Consider the following 21,145-nt stretch of genomic DNA (forward strand, 5'->3'; position numbering starts at 1 on the left):
AAATGTCAGAACATGCTGACTTAGAGCTATGAGAAGCTTTTCAGAAAGCTGATGCATTACAGTGTCTGGGTGGGGGTTTTAATATTTCATATTTGGACAATTTCTGTAGTTGTGTGACTCTGTTAACTTAGGTATGCTTTCTATTTTTGTTCCTCTCATTATCATTGCTTTTAGCTAAACGGGGAGGGTCCCCATATTGGTCTTTGCCCTGGGCCTCCAAAAACCGGCCCTTCCTCACACCTGCAGCTCACCCTCAAAGATCGTTCTGCAGTTTGTTGCTTTCATTTTTCTGTTTCTGCCCTTTTTGACAGTATTTATCATTAGTACGTTTAAGATCAAATAAAACACCCACGTTTGGACAAGTTTTACTCCATTTTACATTATTTCAAAACATGATCCGTGTGTGTTTGGCTCGTTGATGATTATGCGCATCGCAAAAATCATCATCAAATACGAGTATGGAAGACCATTGGCAGGAAGTGACTGAAGAAATCTGTTAAAACAAGGGCATTAGAAGCTCCACTGAACACAAGACAGCACACCTCTATGAATGAACTTACTGAAGAGACACACCACCAGCGGACTTCCTCTGCGCTCTTTTACACACGTTCCTCCGTCCTGGGTGCACCCGACAGTAAAAATACACAAGTTTTCATTTGAATTTTAGGGCTTCAGACTGCCCCTAAATGGTCGCATTTTGCCCCTAAAATTCGAGACAGTGCGAGTAAAATTTTTCATCTACTTGCGCATGTGCAACCAGTAAATTTTCTGATTTTTAAAATTATTATTAAATATTTTTTGTTGCTGACAAACTTCTGCTCCACACTCCAGCCCAGTTGTTGGCGATAATGCACAAATGAGCTGGTTTGCCAACCAACATGAACTTCAAAAGAAGACGGCATACTATCTGCCTCGAGGCTTCGCTTAAATCCGTCATGTATCCATGTATACCGTGGTATAAGCTTGACATTGCGCTGTGGTGCACGGCGTGCTGTGTTTCACACGGGTGGTTATTTGTGTGGCACAATGCATTTGTTTTTACTGTTATTATAACATAACATGCAGTAAACATGCGCTGCGCTGTGTGAAAATCATCATGATTTTCACAAATCATGAGTGAAGAGAAAGAGGATGATGCATTCATGTTGACAGACACTCGTCCTGCAGAGTGCAGACATGAAACCATACTGCACAACTATGACATCATGAACATCATCAGGATGCAGGCAAGACACAGACGTCAGTACCATAAAACGATAGTAACCCAGCTACACAGGCTGAGACCGAGAGGACCAAGATTAAAGACATAAGAAATTAAAAGAGAAACAGTAAAATGTAAATAAGAGGGCAAAAACAGATATTAAAACAGGGTAAAACAAGCTCTAAAACTGTAAAAGCAGTAAAATTTGATAAATATTATAACAGAGGTAAACAAAGGGGGAAGCAGTGAAGATGTAAAATCAATAAAGTGAGGAAGACAGTAACAATTAAAAACAGCCAGGGGGTAAGGAAATAAAATTAGGTTGACAGGGAGTAAAGGAGAGATTAAGAGGAAATTAAACTAAAATATGTAAAAATCTGTGAGAAGATAAAAATTAAATAAGAAGAAGATGAAGATGACATCACATAAAAGCCAATCTATAAAAATGAGTTTTAAGAAGTGATTTAAAAGATGTTAATAATTCCGCATGCCTTATCTCCTCGGGTAGGTCGTTCCAAAGTCGAGGGGCTCTGATAGAGAAGGCCCTGTCCCTCTTAGATTTGAGTCTCGACTTTGGAACGACAAGGAGGTTCCCACCTGAGGATCTGAGGCTGCGGGCTGGGACATAGGGGAATAAAAGTTCTATAATATAATCCTGAGCCAGACCCTTCAGTGCTTTAAAAGTAATGAGTAAAATCTTAAAATAAATTCTAAAACTAATGGGTAGCCAGTGTAAAGACGCTAAAATCGGGGTGATGTGATGTCGTCTGTTAAAACCGGTTAGAAGCCTAGCTGCTGCATTTTGAACCAGTTGAAGGCGAGAGAGGGATTTTTGGCAGAGACCTGACAGGAGAGAGTTACAATAGTCCAGACGGGAAAAAATTAGAGCGTGGATTACCTTTTCCATATCTGATTGGTGGAGAATTAGTTTTATTTTGGCAATTGTGCGTAAATGAAAAAGTATAACTGGATAACTTTATTGATGTGTGCTGTGAAGGTGAGGTTGGAGTCAAATTCTACTCCTAGATTTAGAGCTGTTGATTTAATGTTTGTAGACAATGGACAAAGGCTGTTTGTGATTGTATTGGGAGAGTTTGGAATATTGAAAAGAATGATTTCAGATTTTTGAGTTATTGAGTTGTAGAAAGTTTTGTGCCATCCAGCAGTTAATATCATTTAGACAGTCTACGACAGCAGCTAGGCTTCTCGGGTCCTCAGGTCTCAGGGGCAGGTATATCTGTGTGTCGTCTGCGTAGCAGTGAAAGGAGACTTTATGATTCTTAATGATTTGACCAAGGGGCAGCATATAAATAGAAAATAAAATCGGGCCTAAAACCGAACCTTGTGGTACACCACAGGTAAGCGTAGAGGCAGAGGAGGAGTGGCTACCTATGGTGACTGCGAAGGTTCGCTCTAAAAGTTAAGAATAAAACCAGCTAAGTGCAGTGTCCCTGATGCCCACCCAGTCTCTAAGACGTTCTATTAAAATACTGTGATCAAATAGATCAAATTTCTGGAATGTAGAAGTCCAGCTTCCAGAATGAATGATATTAACACTGTCAAACAAACATTGATTTGACGATATCAATGCCGAAAAATAAATGTTTATTTAATGACAGTAACATGGACAAATGGACATATCCGACCCCTGGGCCACCAGTTGCCATCCTGGATTCAAATCTTTGAAAGGGGAATTTTTCCATCACCAGTATGATTAGACAAATATTTCAGGGTTGAAAGAAGCTGCAGTGCTGCAAAGTTTTAAAACCAAATGTGTTGAAAACTTTTTCAAGACCTCAACAAAGAGAAATCAATGACCCAAAAACTGTATTTTTTATTGTCTGAAGTGTTTTAAGTCATTGTTCACCATGCCAAATATTCCCTCTGTTCTTCTCTAAGCCAGATTTCCCTCTAAATACTAATACTAAAAATCTCAGTTTTTACACGACAGTGTGGATTTGATCAAGTATTCAGACTTATCTCACAGTGTAGCTTTAAATTAAGAGCAGCTAATGAGTCAAAATTACACATTTAATTTTTAAAAAATCTCCCTTAAGACTTTTTAGGGGTCAGCAGAGACCCTGTGGTCAGGGACGTAATTTGGGGGGGGGGGGGACATGTCCCCTGCACTTTTTAAAAAGGCAGTTTTGGTCCCCTGCAGTTTTTACCATCCAAAAACAATGTTACGCTATATTAAATGGAGACAGGTTGAGCACTAGGACCAAGCGGAAAACGGCCGCTCAAGCTGAAGCCTGTTTCCCTTTAGACCGCCCACTGGCCCACAAGCTCATCGACTGGCTTTGCCGTTTCTTGCTAACGTGTGATTGGCCGTCCCCGCTGTCACTCCATCTGGTTGTAAACAGCTCCTGGACTATAGCACATGAGCACACCGGTGTTTAGCTAGCTGGCCAGGGGTCCACGTTCATTTGCCACTATAAGTTGTTAACATGTTGGGCATTTGTTCTGCCTGGGTCACGTCAGCTAAACGGATTTTGATATAAGAGGTTTCGTTTACATTAACACTGAATATGTGTCTGTGTGCGTGCGTGTGTATGTGTGTTTGGTTATTAGGCGCAGCCAGGTGGCAAGATGTCGAAAAAAGAAAACTGGATATAAGAGACTTCTTTAGAAGTCAAAGTGTAAGTTACTCAGAGGAACACATTACACCACAAACTCCTTCCCCTCATCCACCAGAAACTCAGACTCTCTCCCCTCCTATTATTATTATTATTATTGTTAGTAGTAGTAGTAGTAGTAATAGTATTACTTATATATTTTTTAAAATTCTATTATTTAACTTTATGATAAATGTTAGAAAGTCCATGTTGTTTAGGTGTTTTCAAGTAAATACTGTTCAGTTATATTGTGTTTTACGGAGAGTTTTCTTTGTCCTACGCTCGTGAACGCACCATAGGCGTTCCGACGCGGTTGAACACACCACACGTGTGTGAGATGCCGCAGCTGCGGAAAATTAGTTTTTTCTCCTCCTCATGCAGCAGTGGATAGTTCGTGAATTTCCCTTCACCTATGTTTACCCAACATTCACCTGCATCCTGGTTTTATTGTGCGTAAATGCCAGAAGTAAGTTTATGATGTGTTATTGTCCAAGTTGGATGTTATATTGTGTGTTGTTTGCCGCGAATATGGCCAATGATATCTCACGCTGTTCAATGTTCAGCTAATAAGCTAATTCCCTCCGTGACTGCAGTGAGCCTCGTATGAGATAACATGTTTACAATAATACAGTCCTTTATATCCAGAGTTATGTTATGTGTGTTATGTATGTTGTGAGCTGTACTGAGTATTGTTTTGTATCTTTATCTGCAGAACCACACACAGTTAAATAAATCCACCACTAAACTGGACATCTGTATCCGTGTCTTTTAACGGAGACACACACCATACACCTTGCCGCTCTAAACCCAACTAAATTCCTGGAGAACGCCCACATCTCCTTTTTAATAAACGTATGTATTGCAATTTATATGTTCATATTATGCAATTGTTTTATTCTTGTAAAGTGTCTTTGAGTTTTATTGAAAGAGCTGACAAATAAAATATTATTATTATTATTATTATTATTATTACTGTAGAGCCTCAACAACACAGAGATTTTAAAAAAGCGTATATTTAAAGCCAAAGAGATACACTTTTTGATTTTTTTTTCATGTATTATTTGTGTTTTGAAAGGCAGCCACTGTTTAAAAACACTAACAATGAAAGTTTGTGGGACAAATAAAATAAAACCTTGGATTACAAATGTGATTTTATACATCCATATTGTTTGTGAATAAATTAGACATAACAATTGAGAAACTGAGTTTTTTCTTCAGACTATACCATCAAAATCAATGATTGTTGCATCCCAAATTGTCCCACTGTTCATATGTCATCCATCAATATTTTTTTGTCAGGTGACAGATAATAGAAATGCAGAAGAAGATACAGGAGGAGGTAGAGCAAGAGAGGCTGGAGGAGGTAGAGGAGGAGAGGCTGGAGGAGGTAGAGGAGGAGAGACTGGAGGCTCACAGGTGAGGTTGAAAGAATAAAGATATGTTAGTCATGAGATTGAGCATTGTGACAAATGTTAGAGTGATGATAATCTTATTTTTATATCTTACTGTAGCTTATTATAGCTTATTTTTACTCAAAAATTAGGTATAATTTTATGTAAATAAGGCCTATTGACCATACCCCCGTACTCAAACCAGTTGTGCCCCCCCCACCTCTGAAATCAAAATTTCGTCCATGCCTGTGGTTGAACGTGGTTCTTTAATCACGGCTGATGTGGAGTTAACTCAATGTATTTTTCTGTTATTGTGTTGGTTGTGAACATTAACATCTGATATTTAAAATGTTAGGAACTCTAGGGACATGAAAGAGTGAATTTTAGGACTGAAAGTGTTGAGGCACAAACACAAACCTGCTTCTGCTGGAGTCAAAACTAGGGTGCAGTTCCACCAATCCGCCACTGGATGTCGCTGCCGGACCGCTGTAGAGGACAGCGCACTGAAACCAGGCAGAAGGAAAAAACAGTTAAACATGAAGAAAATAGATACGAGAGGAGCCCGCTAGCTTGTAAAACGAGCCTGGACTCGCCCACTGTTGTGGTCGCTGTTGTATCTTTACAAGTGTATTTCCACAACTTATACTACTAGTTACAACTGATTAAGAGACTCGAGGTAGACTTAAACTTCAACGTGCCGCCGGGCTGGTTTTAATCACATAGTGGTGAGGTACCACATAAAACACACAGGGCATATCAGGCTGTCGCCAACAGGTGGCAGCACTATCTCATGAACAGGAGGCAGTGACCCCAATATACAACAGTCGCTAGTTGGCCAGGAGCTTCATCCATGTCAAAGTGTCACATATTGCTATATTAAGGTAAGACCATGTTTTATTTATAGATTTGGCTGCCGTGTCTTAACATGAGCTCTTTATTTTCGCTGCTCGTAATTATGCTTGGATGCATCTATAGCTTTATTATGAGATTAAAACAAGCTGTCAGTAGATCATTCAGTGATGCCTGAAGTGTGTGAATTCTGTCATGTGAGCTGTCCCACAGCTTCTAATGTGGGTGTGTGTGCTGTGAACTGTGGTAGCAGTCTACATCATTTAGTTGTGTGTGTGTTTGTGGGCCCATTTGCGTGTGTGTTGGCGCAGTGTCCGTAGTATTGAATTCAAACAGAGGAGATATGTTGGTTGACATATAATCTCATCCTGTCCTGAGCCGAGCACAGCTGCTGATTTTAGGGTTATTTCTGAAGAGAGTTAGAAGTTATGACTGAAGTTAAACCCTGTGCACCAGCTGGACTTAAGCTGCTCTTATGTTATGACATGGTGTAAAATTTTATGCCAGGGATGGGCTGGCGCAAGTTTAAAACATCTGAAGGTACTATAGTAAGAGCGGAAAACGCACAGCAATGTTCATAAAACGTGGGACCTACAAGTAGCATAGCCCGGTTCTCTAAATTTTCCATCTTCTGGCTTTTTTATTACTTTTAAGTGGTGGAATTTCTCTTGTAACTCTAGCTGCTCTTCCCTTTGCTGCTCTTAAAGCTGTCTGATGTTTTTAGGGGCAGTTTTCTGGCTGCATGTGGTTAATCTGAGTTTTGCTGCAGTACTTGCAGCATTAGTCTCTCTCTCTCTCTCTCTCTCTGCACCTGTTTGTAGGTGCGCTCTTGTCCTAGAGGTGTCATTCATGTCCGGCGCCACTGATCATACTAGACCATTTATCAACATGTATGACATTATATTAGCTATAATGTGCAATAATGTCTTATCAGGAGAATGATAGTACAGAGTAGTGAGGCAGTTGAAACAATGAAATGTGGAGAGACTGAGGAAGCTCAGGTGAGGTCTTAAATTGATTAGTGAAATATGTATTAGCCCATTAATACTTTTTAAACATAAACAATTTTATAGTGTGAAGAACTGTAATACATTCAGGGAAGAGACAGGAGAGGCAGATAGAGCTTCAGGGTGTGAGGTAAGGTTTAAAAATCATTTTATTGATTTTAATAGACTCAGAAGGAGAACAGGTGAGGACTGATGTCAAGTTGATTTTTTAAAGATCAGATTTCAATAATTATTTCATTATTTCCACAGTACTATAAGGAGGGTTTGGGTTAGGTTATGATGAGGTTATCAGCTGCACTAGAACACCCCACTAGAGTTCTGCACATTTATATGGTGAAATTCTACTCCATAGTGACACATAAGTGGATTTTTTTCCTGCTTAGTTTTAAAATGAGCCACCTTTTTGTTCAGTTGTACCTTGACAGCTCATAATCATTATGCTTTGATTAAAGACTCCAGCCATTTTGTTCAAGAGGAAGAGGGAGAGGTGTTTTTTTCTGGGTGGTTTGCCCACATCTTAAGATCATAAAACATACATACATATATACATACATATAGATATTATACGTGCATTTATATAGGTGTGCACAGCACTATTTTTCCCAAAACGTTTGAAAAAAGAAGAAAGCATAAAAAATCACATAGCATTTTGTGAATGTTTTGCAGTGTAGTTAATTTATGACATATTTCTGCTCAAATGATTTACGGATCTGTCAGGTTTCCAATATGTCCCCCTCCCCAATGTTAAACTCATTCCTACGCTCTTGCTCTTGATAAATGTGTCAGGGCGTGAGGCCCAACACATTTTGTGCAGAGGCTGGCAGCTCTTGAAATGGTGCGTTTGTACGGCGACTTGTGGCTTACGGCCATACCACCCTGAGCACATCTGATCTTGGATGATAAACAGGGTGGGACCTGGTTAGTACTTGGATGGGAGACCACCTGGGAATGCCAGGTGCTGTAAGCATTTTTCCCCCAAAATGTTCCTCTCAAAGGGTGCTGCTGCTTCAGCAGATTGCCAATATTTTCTTGATTTTTTCTCCTATGCCCAAACAGTGTTGTCTCCAACACAACAGCCAAGTTGGTAAATGTGTCGGGGCCTAAGCCCCAACACATTTTGTGCAGAGGCTGGCATATCTTGAAATGGTGCGTTTGTACACCAAGTTGTGGCTTACGGCCATACCACCCTGAGCACGCCCGATCTCATCTGATCTCAGAAGCTAAGCACGGTTGGGCCTGGTTAGTACTTGGATGGGAGACCGCCTGGTAATACCAAGCGCTATAAGCATTTTTCCCCCCAAATGTTCTTCTAGAAGAGGGTGCTGCTGCTTCAGCAGATTGCCAGTATTTTCTTGAGTGTGTCTCCTATGCCCAAACAGTGTGGTCTCCAACAAAACAGCCAAGTTGATAAATGTGTCGGGGCGTCAGCCCCAACACATTTTGTGCAGAGGCTGGCAGCTCTTGAAATGGTGCGTTTGTACAGCGACTTGTGGCTTACGGCCATACCACCCTGAGCACGTCTGATCTTGGAAGCTAAGCAGGGTTAGACCTGGTTAGTACTTGGATGGGAGACCGCCTGGGAATACCAGGTGCTGTAAGCATTTTTCCCCCCAAATGTTCTTCTGGAAGAGGGTGCTGCTGCTTCAGCAGATTGCCAATATTTTCTTGAGTGTGTCTCCTATGCCCAAACAGTGTGGTCTCCAACAATACAACCAAGTTGATAAATGTATCGGGGCGTCAGCCGCAACACATTTTCTACAGAGGCCGGAAGCTCTTGAAATGGTGCATTTGTACACAGAGTTGTCTCTTGAAGAGGGTGCTGCTGGTCTAGTGCTTCAGTAGTGTTGGCTGTCTCTTGATTTTATCTAGTTGACCTTTAATGCCCTTTACCTAAGGACATGCCCCATGAAAAGGCTCAGCAGCCTGTTTCCGCCCAGTTTTGAACCGGGGACCTTTCGCGTGTTAGGCGAACGTGATGACCACTACACTACGGAAACACACAACAATGTTCACGATGCCATGAAAGGGGTGTTTATGCTACTTTCTTAACCGATCTCTCTTCAAATGCTGGCCAACTGGCCTGTTTCCTACCTGCTAATGACTATTCACTAAGAATGACACCACTCCAAAGCCGAGACAGGCAATGCATGATTCTATACAAGTGAGGTAACAGTTTCCTTCAGGATGAAAACAAAAAAGATTGGGACAATAAGAAAAGGGCAAGAGAGGGAGGATCAAACAGAAAAAAAGATTAGAAATGGAGAGGTTGAGGGAAATCATTAATCTCTGACTATTGCTTTCACATGAAGCCCCAGTCCATGAAGCAAAAGCCAATCTCCATAAGCAGGTCATGTGATGGGTTGACAGAGTGCATGTAGAGTTTAGTCATGAAGTCCAAGAGCATAGATGGTGTTTCCGCCCGGTTTCGAACCGGGGACCTTTCGCGCGGGCACCGCGTATAGTAGTCCTTAACTCCCTTAACTTTTCCCATTCATTCTCTATGGTAGTTCTTACCACTACGGATGTAATATATTTCCGGCCACTATGGAGGTTTTGGGGGCGCTGTTTCACCCTTTTGGTACAGGTAAGGACCACAGTGATGTTAGAATGACAGCCAGAGAAACATTTGCAGCAGGACAGAGACCTCCGTTGTTTTGCCAGTTGAGTGATCGCCATTTTTGACAAGACACTGTCAAAAACGAATCGAACTAATCAAACGTAAGTCTGGCTTTTTTTTAAAACTTAATTTATTAATATTACTTTGCTAATATTACATGTTTTATTGAGTTATTAAGTTTTGATGACAAAAATGAGCAGGATCTGAGTTATTTTTGCTAACATTGCAAAGTAGCCCGTTATAGGTAACGTGCATTCTTTGGTACGTCTCTTACCTGCTATATTAGGTTATTTTGTTATTGGTCATTCATTTTTCCCTTTTCTCTCTTGCTGACAATGTCGAGAAGCATATATCTTTGTTTCTTTTACTTTTTTTACTTGAGATTTATACGATATTTGAAACCCTTCGTACTATAGTAGCTCAAACATTATCGGTGTGGAAACTTTGCTTTAGTGTATTTTTTTCAGAAGGACGTATTGATCATTTTGAATAAAATTTTATCTTTATTGCATTTTTCATTTCAACACAATGTGCCTACAGATAAGCAAAATCTTTTGAATGAGATTATTGATCTCAATGTGTTTTTTCCCAGTTAAATAAATGTAAATAAATGTATCCAAACAATATGACCCCCAACACATACACACAGACGAGATCCATGTAATTATTTATTATTTATTATTATTCTTATAAATAAATAATGTGTTATTTGGGGATTGTAATTGCCTTTAATGTGTGTGTTTGAACAAATATCCTTGTCTGTGATTATTTTAAGCCTGATTCTAGCTATTGAAGTAATGAAGAATTGTATTTTATGTAGCTATCCAGCCATCTAGCATGTAATATCAAGTGTTGTTACCCAATGATAAAAAACACAAGTCATTATAAACATGAATAACTGATTAATTAACTATTTAATCACACTTTTTAATACTAAATAATATGACTTGTATTTTATTGTGCACTGAACAGGATGAAGCAAACCGTAACCTTCTTTCCTGGAAAGAAGTCAGTGGCCTTTAGGAAGGGTCCATCAGGCCACCTACGCCAGGACCCATCTGAGGAGGCCATGAAAATAAAAAACAAGCCCTCTCTTCAGGATAAGTCCCCTCCTCAAAAACCAGATTTGGTGAAAACTAATGCTCTCACCTTGGTTTTCCAGCGAGGAGGGGATGTATCCGACCAGCTGGAGGTGATGGGGGAGTACATCCTCCAGTTTGGGAAGTACAAGGGCAAGTCCTATAAGTGGCTCCTGGAGAATGATGTGGGCTACATCATCTACCTCATCAATAAGGTAGATGAGGAGGAGCAAAGTGGGAGCTTTCATCCTCAAGGCCTCAGTAAAGCCAGCCTGTTGTCCTTCATTGAGTATGCAAAACAATTCAAGGAGATTGAGGACCTCAGGTCGTACCTCCTCTCTAGAAAGCCCGATCCACCCGTGGCATCAGAGGGGGACAACTTGGTTGGCTTTGGAGCCCGAGCCAAGGAGACCTGGAGGCAGATCTGGGAGAGCAGGGCTGATGGCTATGCTACCTTCATCTTAGGGAGAAGCTGCATCAAGAACAGTAAGATGTTCAACCTCCAGCAGTATCTCCTTAAGCAGCAGAGGACTGAGTCCAGCCAGACACCTCCAGCCTCCAGCCTCCAGCACAACGGCAGCCTCCACACCAACGCCAGGCCCACTTGGTTAGCTCACAGAAACAAGCAAATATTGATTCTGATATGTTCATTTAATGTTTCTAACTCAATTGATGTTGTTTGGACCTCTAGCTATGGAGGAGGATAAGGACCTTGAGGGTGAAATGTTAAATCTGTCCCCTTCTAAACTGGACCCTAGTCTATGTGAGTGAGGAATGCTTTCACATATTGCTTTACTTGCTCTTACTATACATGGTTGAAACTAATGACATTTCTGCATCTAGGATCAATAGCAGCAGTTCCCAGGGTCCTGGCTGCACCTCAAGCAACAGGTTTTCTTCATCAGTGTGGAGGAAGGATTCTGTTGTCAACAGAATTCGACTTCCATTACTGTGTTCTTTCCATTGGTTTGTTATTTTGGCCGTGTTCCGGCATGTTCTGATGTGTGTGTTCTTTTGCCCTCCCACTAACCTAAGGAACTAACTTGTCGGCGATGACGGTAAGTGTTTTCTGTTTTTGCATGCGTTTTTTGACTGCTATTTGAGGATTTGGCATGCAAATGGTCATATTGTTGTAAAAATCAAGCTTAGATATTAACATGCCAAATCCTTGACCAGCCAGGTACTATGATTAAAACATTGTTATTGTGCTTTACCTGTTTTCATATTGTATAAGTTAAAGCATTAGTTTTTGAAGCTTCCTATAAACAGCAGTTCACAATCTAACCAAAAAGGTTTTTTAGAGCCTCTAAATACAAATGGCAACATAGAAAACAGGTAATGCCAGATTGTTAGCTTAAATGCATTGCATTTGTGAAGAAAATATTAAAGAACTGTTCTTTACAGCTCGCAGGAGTAAACCAGCGGCAACTATTTCAGGACCTTCTCAGGTTGGGGATCATGCTGCAGCTGTTTCTTCTGTGAAGGGTAAACATATTGTTTTGCTTTTAATTTAAACAAGGACATCCAGATTAAAAAAAGACAATGAAAGTCACACTCTTTTCCTTTTGTTCACAAACTTACAGCGAAGGTCCCATTGCCAGTTCCTCCTCAGCTGCTTGCCATTGCTCCACAACTTGGAATTAAAGACCCCAGTGTGTTTGGACAGAGTATGATATAGTTCTTAAAAAATCCCAGTGCATCACTCATTATTAGCATGTCAATATTCCAACTATTTTAAACTAGACATTTTGTTTTTGTTCAGACAGAAACATGTATAGATAGACGGATAGATTAATAGATACATGTCTATATATATATATATATATATATAACATCATAAAATCCTTTGTATAATGAGATGCTTTTGTTGACATTTTTTGCTATTTTTTCTTAAGCACACAGAGAGCCAGTCTCAAACATTCCTCCAACTCAGCCTGAAGTGACAGCAGTTTCATTTCTTTCTGACAGTAAGTGTGTCAATTCTTTATTTCCTTTGAAAAACTCATAAGTTCACTTTTATTGCTACTGCTCAACTACCTTACCTGTTTGATCCTTAACTTGTAGATCCACCAACAGAGACCCCCCACACCCTGGAAGTTCAGGGGGATACTGGCCATGATGAAGGTATTAATTTCTTGGCACAAGTTAACCATAGCATCCATTAATGTATGACTGTCTTTCATTTAATGAAAGATAGTCGTATTGCTACATTATTTCTTTAAATGAAATTGTACTGTAATATTTGACGTAATTTGTGTTTTACAGCTCAGCCTTGTCCAGAGCCTCCTATCCCACAGCCTAGAGTGTCCATACCAGCATCATCAGAGATTTTCCCCCCTGCAGAAGTGCAGGGGGATACTATCCATGATGAAGGTATTCATTTCTTTGGCACAGGTTAACCATAGCACATTCATTAAAGTACAACTAGCTTTCATTTTGTTCATTTTTTAAAATGAGAATGTACTGTTATATTTTATATACTTTGTGTGGACAGCTCAGCCGTGTCCAGTGCCTCCTGTCCCACAGCCTGGAGTGACTGTCCCAGCATATGATCAGGATGTCGAAAGGTGGAATTGTTCTCAACAGCAGAGAATATGGATGAAGGCAGAGATGGAAGCACTTGGCCTGTGGCCAGGGTCGCATCCAGTATATGAATATGCTCTCCCTGTGGCGTTATCCACCTCAGCCCGAGCTAGTAGATTCCATCCATGATTTGCCCTCACCCAAGTACTTCCAGCTCCATCCTTTCTTCATTTGGAAGCCAGAGCACAGTATCACGGAGAGGGCCCGAAATAACCAGGTGCTACCCTGTCTTCATGATTGTTTAAAACCACAGGTGGCTTCCTCGGGCGCTGGGAGGCCAAGGGTGATCATTGGCACCAGTGGCCAGTATTATCTTCTAGCCTCATGACTTATGTGCAAGGCTTGCAAGAAGAGCTGGCATGCTGATAAGCCCCAGTGGCTGGAGAAGCTGCCAAAGCGCCTCCAGAACATTGTCCCTGCTGTCCTCACTCACAAAAAGGTCATCTGCAGATCGGTGATGGATGAGCTGAGGCGCAGTGGCAGATCAGCAGAGGACATGGCCAAGCAGCTGACAGAGGCACTTCACTTGAAGTTTGAGAGAGCCCACCTGGCCTACCTGCACAGCATCCAGAACGTCAGAGATGCTGAGGCAGGAGTGTACGGCCAAAGGACCATCACTGGGCTCCTCAGACAGAGTGACACTCCTGCTCCATTTGGTGGGTACGCTGATTCTGACGGCTGGTGTGGAGTATCCGTCTCTGCTCACTACCTGGTCGACTGCCTGGTCAGTGAGTATAAGAGGCAGGAGCAGCTGCTCACTCTGCTGCTTCAAGGGACCTTTGGACAGGCACTCAGGTCAGATCACACCAGGAAGGTGGCAAGGAAGGTGGCGCTCTCATCTGGCACCATGTCTTCCTATGCCATCATGAACGAGAACTGGATGATCCTGAGCTGGGTGATGCTCCAGTCAGAATGCGATCAGTCACTTCATCCGATGTATGAGGGTCTGGCTGGACGGTACTCTGCAGCTGGAGTGGAGAAGGCCAAATTCCAGTGGGTGGATGGGTATAAAGACTTTGTCATTCATAACGTTCTTTTTTTTTTTTTAATTTATTCAACATTTATTATTATTATCATTATTTATTATTTTATTCACCATCTTTGCTGAGTAAAACAGAACAAGGAGTTTTGTAAATGCAATACATTGGACTTTTACAGCAGTGTAAAATAATTTTGCATGGAATGAAAGTACTTTTTATTTTTATAGGGACTGCTGTGCTGCCTTTAAGGTCCTGGACTCTAGGCCTCAGGAGCACCTCTCATGGGACAGCTGGAGGACAACAGAGGCTATTGTGACAGAGGCAACTTCAGGAAACCTGATTAACACTTGTGCATCCAGGAGCAAGTTTAACAAAGACATCACCATCAAGTTAGACTTGTTCCATTGCATGAGACGTTTCACCAGGGAGTGTGTCTCTGAGCATCATCCCCTATACAGCTCCTTTTGCCAGTTCCTGTCCGCAGCATTTGTTGTTGTGGACCAGAGTGAGAGCCCCAGTCCATGAAGCAAAAGCCAATCTCCATAAGCAGGTCATGTGATGGGTTGACAAAGTGCATGTAGAGTTTAGTCATGAAGTCCAAGAGAATAGATGGTGTTTCCGCCCGGTGTCGAACCGGGGACCTTTCGCGTGTGAGGCGAACGTGATAACCACTACACTACGGAAACTGGCTGTGTATTTGATGCACACTAGGGGCGTGAATCCATTCACATAGCACCCCAATGACCTTATCCTAACATTTGGAGACTTGAGACCTTAAACACTGGCTGCAACTCTGGTGACTGTTTGTGCTTCGTGGATTGTGCAGCAGGCGGTATTAGGCACTGGAGTTGCTGCTTGTAGTACATTGGATACCGTAGTTGGTCATGCTGGCCTCTGGATGTCTATGCATTGCTGCTAAACTGAAACACAGTTATCTGGGGCTGGGCGGGCAACAAGCAATACGGCCTACATGAGTCCTCGTTAGTATAGTGGACAGTATCTCCGCCTGTCACACGGAGGCCAGCCGCGGATAGCCGAAGAAGACGAAATCAGGAAAGAGCATACTTTTCTGACAACCGCGGGTTCGAGTCCAGGTCTCACCAGAAATAATTCCTCATGCTTGCGCCAGGAAGATTTGCTGAATTGCATGCACGATACAAAACGGTTACTCTGCAACATTTGAAGAGAAATGCGTCCACTCATGTTGGGATTTGTTTTTGATCTCGTAGGGTGAGATGAAAAAAACAATACTATGATGACAATAACGCTATTCATCAAAGTTAATATGTTAATTATGATAACAAACACGGCACTAAATGATACACTGTTTACCAAAATGTATATCAAAGATTAAAGGAATCATATGATCCCTTAGATATGATTAAATGTACTTTAAATATCCCTTAAAGATAGATTGAGAAAAATTATAATTCCCCAGCACTTACATGCAATGGAGTAGTTAGTTAACATTTTTCATTACCACAGTTATATTTCTGTTCCTTAGACAAGAGTCACACACTTAAAGTATCACAAAGTGTGTAAAAGTTCAACATTAAAAACCCAATTAAAATAATGTATTTCATTATTAATCAGTGAGATGAAATACACAATGTAAATGACCTAATTAATGCAGATAAATGACCTTGGTCAGTATTTAACTGTCTGTATTATATTTTTAAAAATATAATATTAAAATGTTTAAAATTTAAATCAAATAGAAAAATGACTTAAAATACAGTCCATGAATGGATTTAGTGAGATACTTTTTAATGTCAATATCAAATAAAGACAGTGAAACAGTAAGGGTTCAAAATATTTCAGCACACACAAATGATTTAAAATGATAAGTCCACACAGAAAGCTAAAAAAGTGTAGTTGAAAAAAATATTATGAAGTACTGTATTTGGCAACATATGCAATTTTTATTTGTTTTTCAAAACAACCCTTTTTCTGTTCTTTTTTTGGCTGTATCTGGGATGAAAATGACCCCACACGGTTGCTGCTTGACCCCCTCTGCCCCCTTCCCTCAGGACAAAGGTAGAAGACAACCAAAGGAAAACCAAGGACTGACCGAGGACTGTTTATCCCACTCTGGCAAAGACTGAACGCTGTTAATGCACATTTTTAATCCTGTATGCTGCCGTCTGACAACTGTTGTACAGTTATGCTCTTTTTATGTGTGTTTTAAAACTGATTTTCATCTTTTATAACACAACATGAAATAAAGATGTGTTGCTAAAACACTGCTGGATTCTGAATCTTTCTGTCTTCAAATCAAACATGATATACACAACAAATGAACAGTCAGAAAAATACACAGTAAAACTTTGGTTTAAATCTATATACATACATGCAAAAACAGTCACTTTCTCTTTTCGGCAGCCCATCTGTCTCTTTCAGTGTCATAGAAGGTAGACTGCTGAAATTCCCCCCAGGTCATCTCCTTGACCATGCCCTGTTCCTTGTATAAAGAGAACACTCGGGAGGGACAGTAGATGTACTTCCCTGGCACCCCTGGGAAGTATGTATGAATATGAGGGCTGTCTGGACCCTGCTTTAGAGGCAGGTGACAGAACCGGCACAAACGACCAGTTGGCACCTGCACTGCAGACTTCCTCTTTGCCCTCTCCTCTGCCACCCTTCTCCATTCCAACCCCCTCTTTTTCGCAGCCTCCAGCTCCCGCTCAAAAAAAGGAGAAGCCGCAAAATCCTCAAAAGGCATCCTGGGGTTGTTCAGGCCTTCATTCTGGTAGGTCTGAAAGACCTTTGTGGAGCAGTAAAAGTACTTCACATCTGTGGACTGGTAAAAGAAATGAACAGACGAACCATCTCCAAGATATCTGGATTTTGGCTGACCACAAGCCAAACAGTTCCTTGTAGTCTTCTTTGCCTGCTGCTGTTGCTGTTGTTGTTGCTGCTGTTGCTGTTGTTGCTGTTGTTGCTGCTGCTGTTGTTGCTGGTGTTGCTGCTGTTTCTCCATGATCTCTGTCACAATCTTCTCTACTGTGGCCCGGGTCATTGACTCATCCTGGGGGGGAGTCACAGGTGGAGGGTTGACCACAGCTGGAGGAAGGGTTGTGACAGGCACACTGACTGTCTGGCTGCCTGTGGTCAAACTCTGCCAAAGCTGCTGTGTCTCTAAAACTTTGGCTGGGCTGGTGTTGAGGGAGGAGCTGGTGTTCTGCCGTTTTGCCAGATGTTTCACATATCTGGAGATATGCTGGCGTGTGGTCGGATGGAGAAGGCTGTTGGGGTCTGTGCATGACCTGAGCACCAAAGCAGCATAGTCTTTGTCCACTCGCTTCAGTGAATCCTTAGCACCATGATGCTTAATTAAAGGTCATCAATGGCAGCTCTCATGGGCTCTGGCCATCTGCTGTGGTCCAGGACCTGAACCAGGCCTCCAGTTTTAACTGGACCAGTGCGGGCAGCCCGGGGAGAAGAGGGCACAGGGAGGAGGGCAACCCTTGGCAGGTCTGAAAACATAAAGGACAGTCTTTAATACAAAGCAATAATTAATACCATATTTAAAATACACATTTCAACGAGGGTTTAAGGTCATGATCTTTTCAGTGAACAGTGGATTGTTTTAAGAAATCAGTACTTTAATGTGCTTAATTTTTGATAAAAAGGATTTTCCTTGGGTCTTATGTTTTTGATACAGCTGTTCAATAATAATCGCTGTTAATGAAAAGAATTTTATAATACTCATTAAATCAAGTTAAGCCAAAAGGTAAATGTCTGTTTAAAACCATGAAGCCTGTGTGTGGGGGATAGTAGACGAGTAGTCTGAATGACCTGTATCCGTGCAAGTCTGTGTTTCTCTTTTGGCAGTGGGAGATGTGGGTGAAGGAAGGGCCTGGGACAGGATCGGCATAGCCCCCTGGTCCTCCAGCATGGTCTCAATTGTTTCCTGAATTGAGAAATTAGATAAGGAGATTAGTAAAGCAGCATGTTCATGAGTTGATATCTTACAGTGAGTATTAATCTAAATTACCTCAAAGCCTGTGCTTGCTCCAGTAGCAAGAACAGGGTGTTCCTCATCCTGGACACTGGGCTGCTACTGTGTCTCCACGGCAACGGGAGCTGAGATTTCAGGCTGTTCTTTACCAACTTGAAAGTTCAGGACAACAGGACGGCAGCCTGGCTCCACATACTGCAGCCCAAACCTCTCCCCTGTGTCCCTGTTAGATACCTGCAGGGCAGGGTATTTGGCCCTCCCTGTCACCTGTGCAGACACTGTGTTCAGCTGGAAAATCAACAGAGGGTCAAACACAGCTGGCAGCTCCACACCGGGCAGTTTTAGATCTACCAGTCTCTGGAAGTTCCAGCGCACCACTCCAGTCATCGCCTGGGCTTGAAAGAGCTCACAGGACACCCGGCTGCCTGTGACCCACTGAGCCTGATGGAAATGGAACCCCTCCTGCTGTGAAGTGCCTCTTACAGGGATCCACACAGGTACAGCAGCTCCTTCACCTTTGACGTAGTTAAGTTGCAAGGTGCCACCATACCTGTAGAGGATCCTTCCCGACTGCTGGGTCACTGAGGCAGCCTCTCAGGATGTGGACACGCTGGATCCTCCACACCTTCAGCATGGAGGCTTTGAAGAGAAGCACACCATCAGGATCCCCGGCCAGATGAAAGTGATGCATGACATCCTCAACCCTCTGTAGCAGCTCTCTGGGTTGTGGCACCTTTGTCCTGCAGTGATCTCTGATATGCTGCTTGGTTGGATTAGCAGGAGAGATTCCACAGAAGGTGTATGCATCTTTGAGCCGCTGGAGATCACTCTGGTCCACAACAACAAATGCTGCGGACAGGAACTGGCAAAAGGAGCTGTATAGGGGATGATGCTCAGAGACACACTCCCTGGTGAAACGTCTCATGCAATGGAACAAGTCTAACTTGATGGTGATGTCTTTGTTAAACTTGCTCCTGGATGCACAAGTGTTAATCAGGTTTCCTGAAGTTGCCTCTGTCACAATAGCCTCTGTTGTCCTCCAGCTGTCCCATGAGAGGTGCTCCTGAGGCCTAGAGTCCAGGACCTTAAAGGCAGCACAGCAGTCCCTATAAAAATAAAAAGTACTTTCATTCCATGCAAAATTATTTTACACTGCTGTACAAAACTCCTTGTTCCTTGTTCCTTGTTCTGTTTTACTCAGCAAAGATGGTGAATAAAATAATAAATAATGATAATAATAATAAATGTTGACTAAATTTTAAAAAAAAAAAGAACGTTATGAATGACAAAGTCTTTATACCCATCCACCCACTGGAATTTGGCCTTCTCCACTCCAGCTGCAGAGTACCGTCCAGCCAGACCCTCATACATCGGATGAAGTGACTGATCGCATTCTGACTGGAGCATCACCCAGCTCAGGATCATCCAGTTCTCGTTCATGATGGCATAGGAAGACATGGTGCCAGATGAGAGCGCCACCTTCCTTGCCACCTTCCTGGTGTGATCTGACCTGAGTGCCTGTCCAAAGGTCCCTTGAAGCAGCAGAGTGAGCAGCTGCTCCTGCCTCTTATACTCACTGACCAGGCAGTCGACCAGGTAGTGAGCAGAGACGGATACTCCACACCAGCCGTCAGAATCAGCGTACCCACCAAATGGAGCAGGAGTGTCACTCTGTCTGAGGAGCCCAGTGATGGTCCTTTGGCCGTACACTCCTGCCTCAGCATCTCTGACGTTCTGGATGCTGTGCAGGTAGGCCAGGTGGGCTCTCTCAAACTTCAAGTGAAGTGCCTCTGTCAGCTGCTTGGCCATGTCCTCTGCTGATCTGCCACTGCGCCTCAGCTCATCCATCACCGATCTGCAGATGGCCTTTTTGTGAGTGAGGACAGCAGGGACAATGTTCTGGAGGCGCTTTGGCAGCTTCTCCAGCCACTGGGGCTTATCAGCATGCCAGCTCTTCTTGCAAGCCTTACACATAAGTCGTGAGGCTAGAAGATAATACTGGCCACTGGTGCCAATGATCACCCTTGGCCTCCCAACGCCAGAGGAAGCCACCTGTGGTTTTAAACAATCATGAAGACAGGGTAGCACCTGGTTATTTCGGGCCCTCTCCATGATTCTGTGCTCTGGCTTCCAAATGAAGAAAGGATGGAGCTGGAAGTACTTGGGTGAGGGCAAATCATGGATGGAATCTACTAGCTCGGGCTGAGGTGGATAACGCCACAGGGAGAGCATATTCATATACTGGATGCGACCCTGGCCACAGGCCAAGTGCTTCCATCTCTGCCTTCATCCATATTCTCTGCTGTTGAGAACAATTCCACCTTTCGACATCCTGATCATATGCTGGGACAGTCACTCCAGGCTGTGGGACAGGAGGCACTGGACACGGCTGAGCTGTCCACACAAAGTATATAAAATATAACAGTACATTCTCATTTTAAAAAATGAACAAAATGAAAGCTAGTTGTACTTTAATGAATGTGCTATGGTTAACCTGTGCCAAAGAAATGAATACCTTCATCATGGATAGTATCCCCCTGCACTTCTGCAGGGGGGAAAATCTCTGATGATGCTGGTATGGACACTCTAGGCTGTGGACTAGGAGGCTCTGGACAAGGCTGAGCTGTAAAACACAAATTACGTCAAATATTACAGTACAATTTCATTTAAAGAAATAATGTAGCAATACGACTATCTTTCATTAAATGAAAGACAGTCATACATTAATGGATGCTATGGTTAACTTGTGCCAAGAAATTAATACCTTCATCATGGCCAGTATCCCCCTGAACTTCCAGGGTGTGGGGGGTCTCTGTTGGTGGATCCACAAGTTAAGGACCAAACAGGTAAGGTAGTTGAGCA

The 21,145-nt window shown here is 42.4% G+C and overlaps 2 non-coding genes and 3 pseudogenes across 2 annotated transcripts; 3 read left to right on the forward strand and 2 right to left on the reverse strand.

Moving 5' to 3' along the window:
- The first annotated feature begins 7,921 nt into the window (after positions 1 to 7,921).
- Positions 7,922 to 8,030, forward strand: LOC121522050 (annotated as a pseudogene).
- Positions 8,031 to 8,232: 202 nt separating this feature from the next.
- On the forward strand, positions 8,233 to 8,351 carry LOC121522033 (annotated as a pseudogene).
- Positions 8,352 to 8,555: 204 nt separating this feature from the next.
- On the forward strand, positions 8,556 to 8,664 carry LOC121522044 (annotated as a pseudogene).
- A 323-nt stretch (positions 8,665 to 8,987) lies between these two features.
- On the reverse strand, positions 8,988 to 9,060 carry trnav-aac. The gene has a single exon. It is a non-coding gene; the product is annotated as a tRNA-Val (tRNA).
- A 5,875-nt stretch (positions 9,061 to 14,935) lies between these two features.
- On the reverse strand, positions 14,936 to 15,008 carry trnav-cac. The gene has a single exon. It is a non-coding gene; the product is annotated as a tRNA-Val (tRNA).
- Positions 15,009 to 21,145: the final 6,137 nt, after the last annotated feature.

The sequence above is a fragment of the Cheilinus undulatus genome, linkage group 14 (genome assembly GCF_018320785.1).
Source record: "Cheilinus undulatus linkage group 14, ASM1832078v1, whole genome shotgun sequence".
NCBI lineage: Eukaryota > Metazoa > Chordata > Actinopteri > Labriformes > Labridae > Cheilinus > Cheilinus undulatus.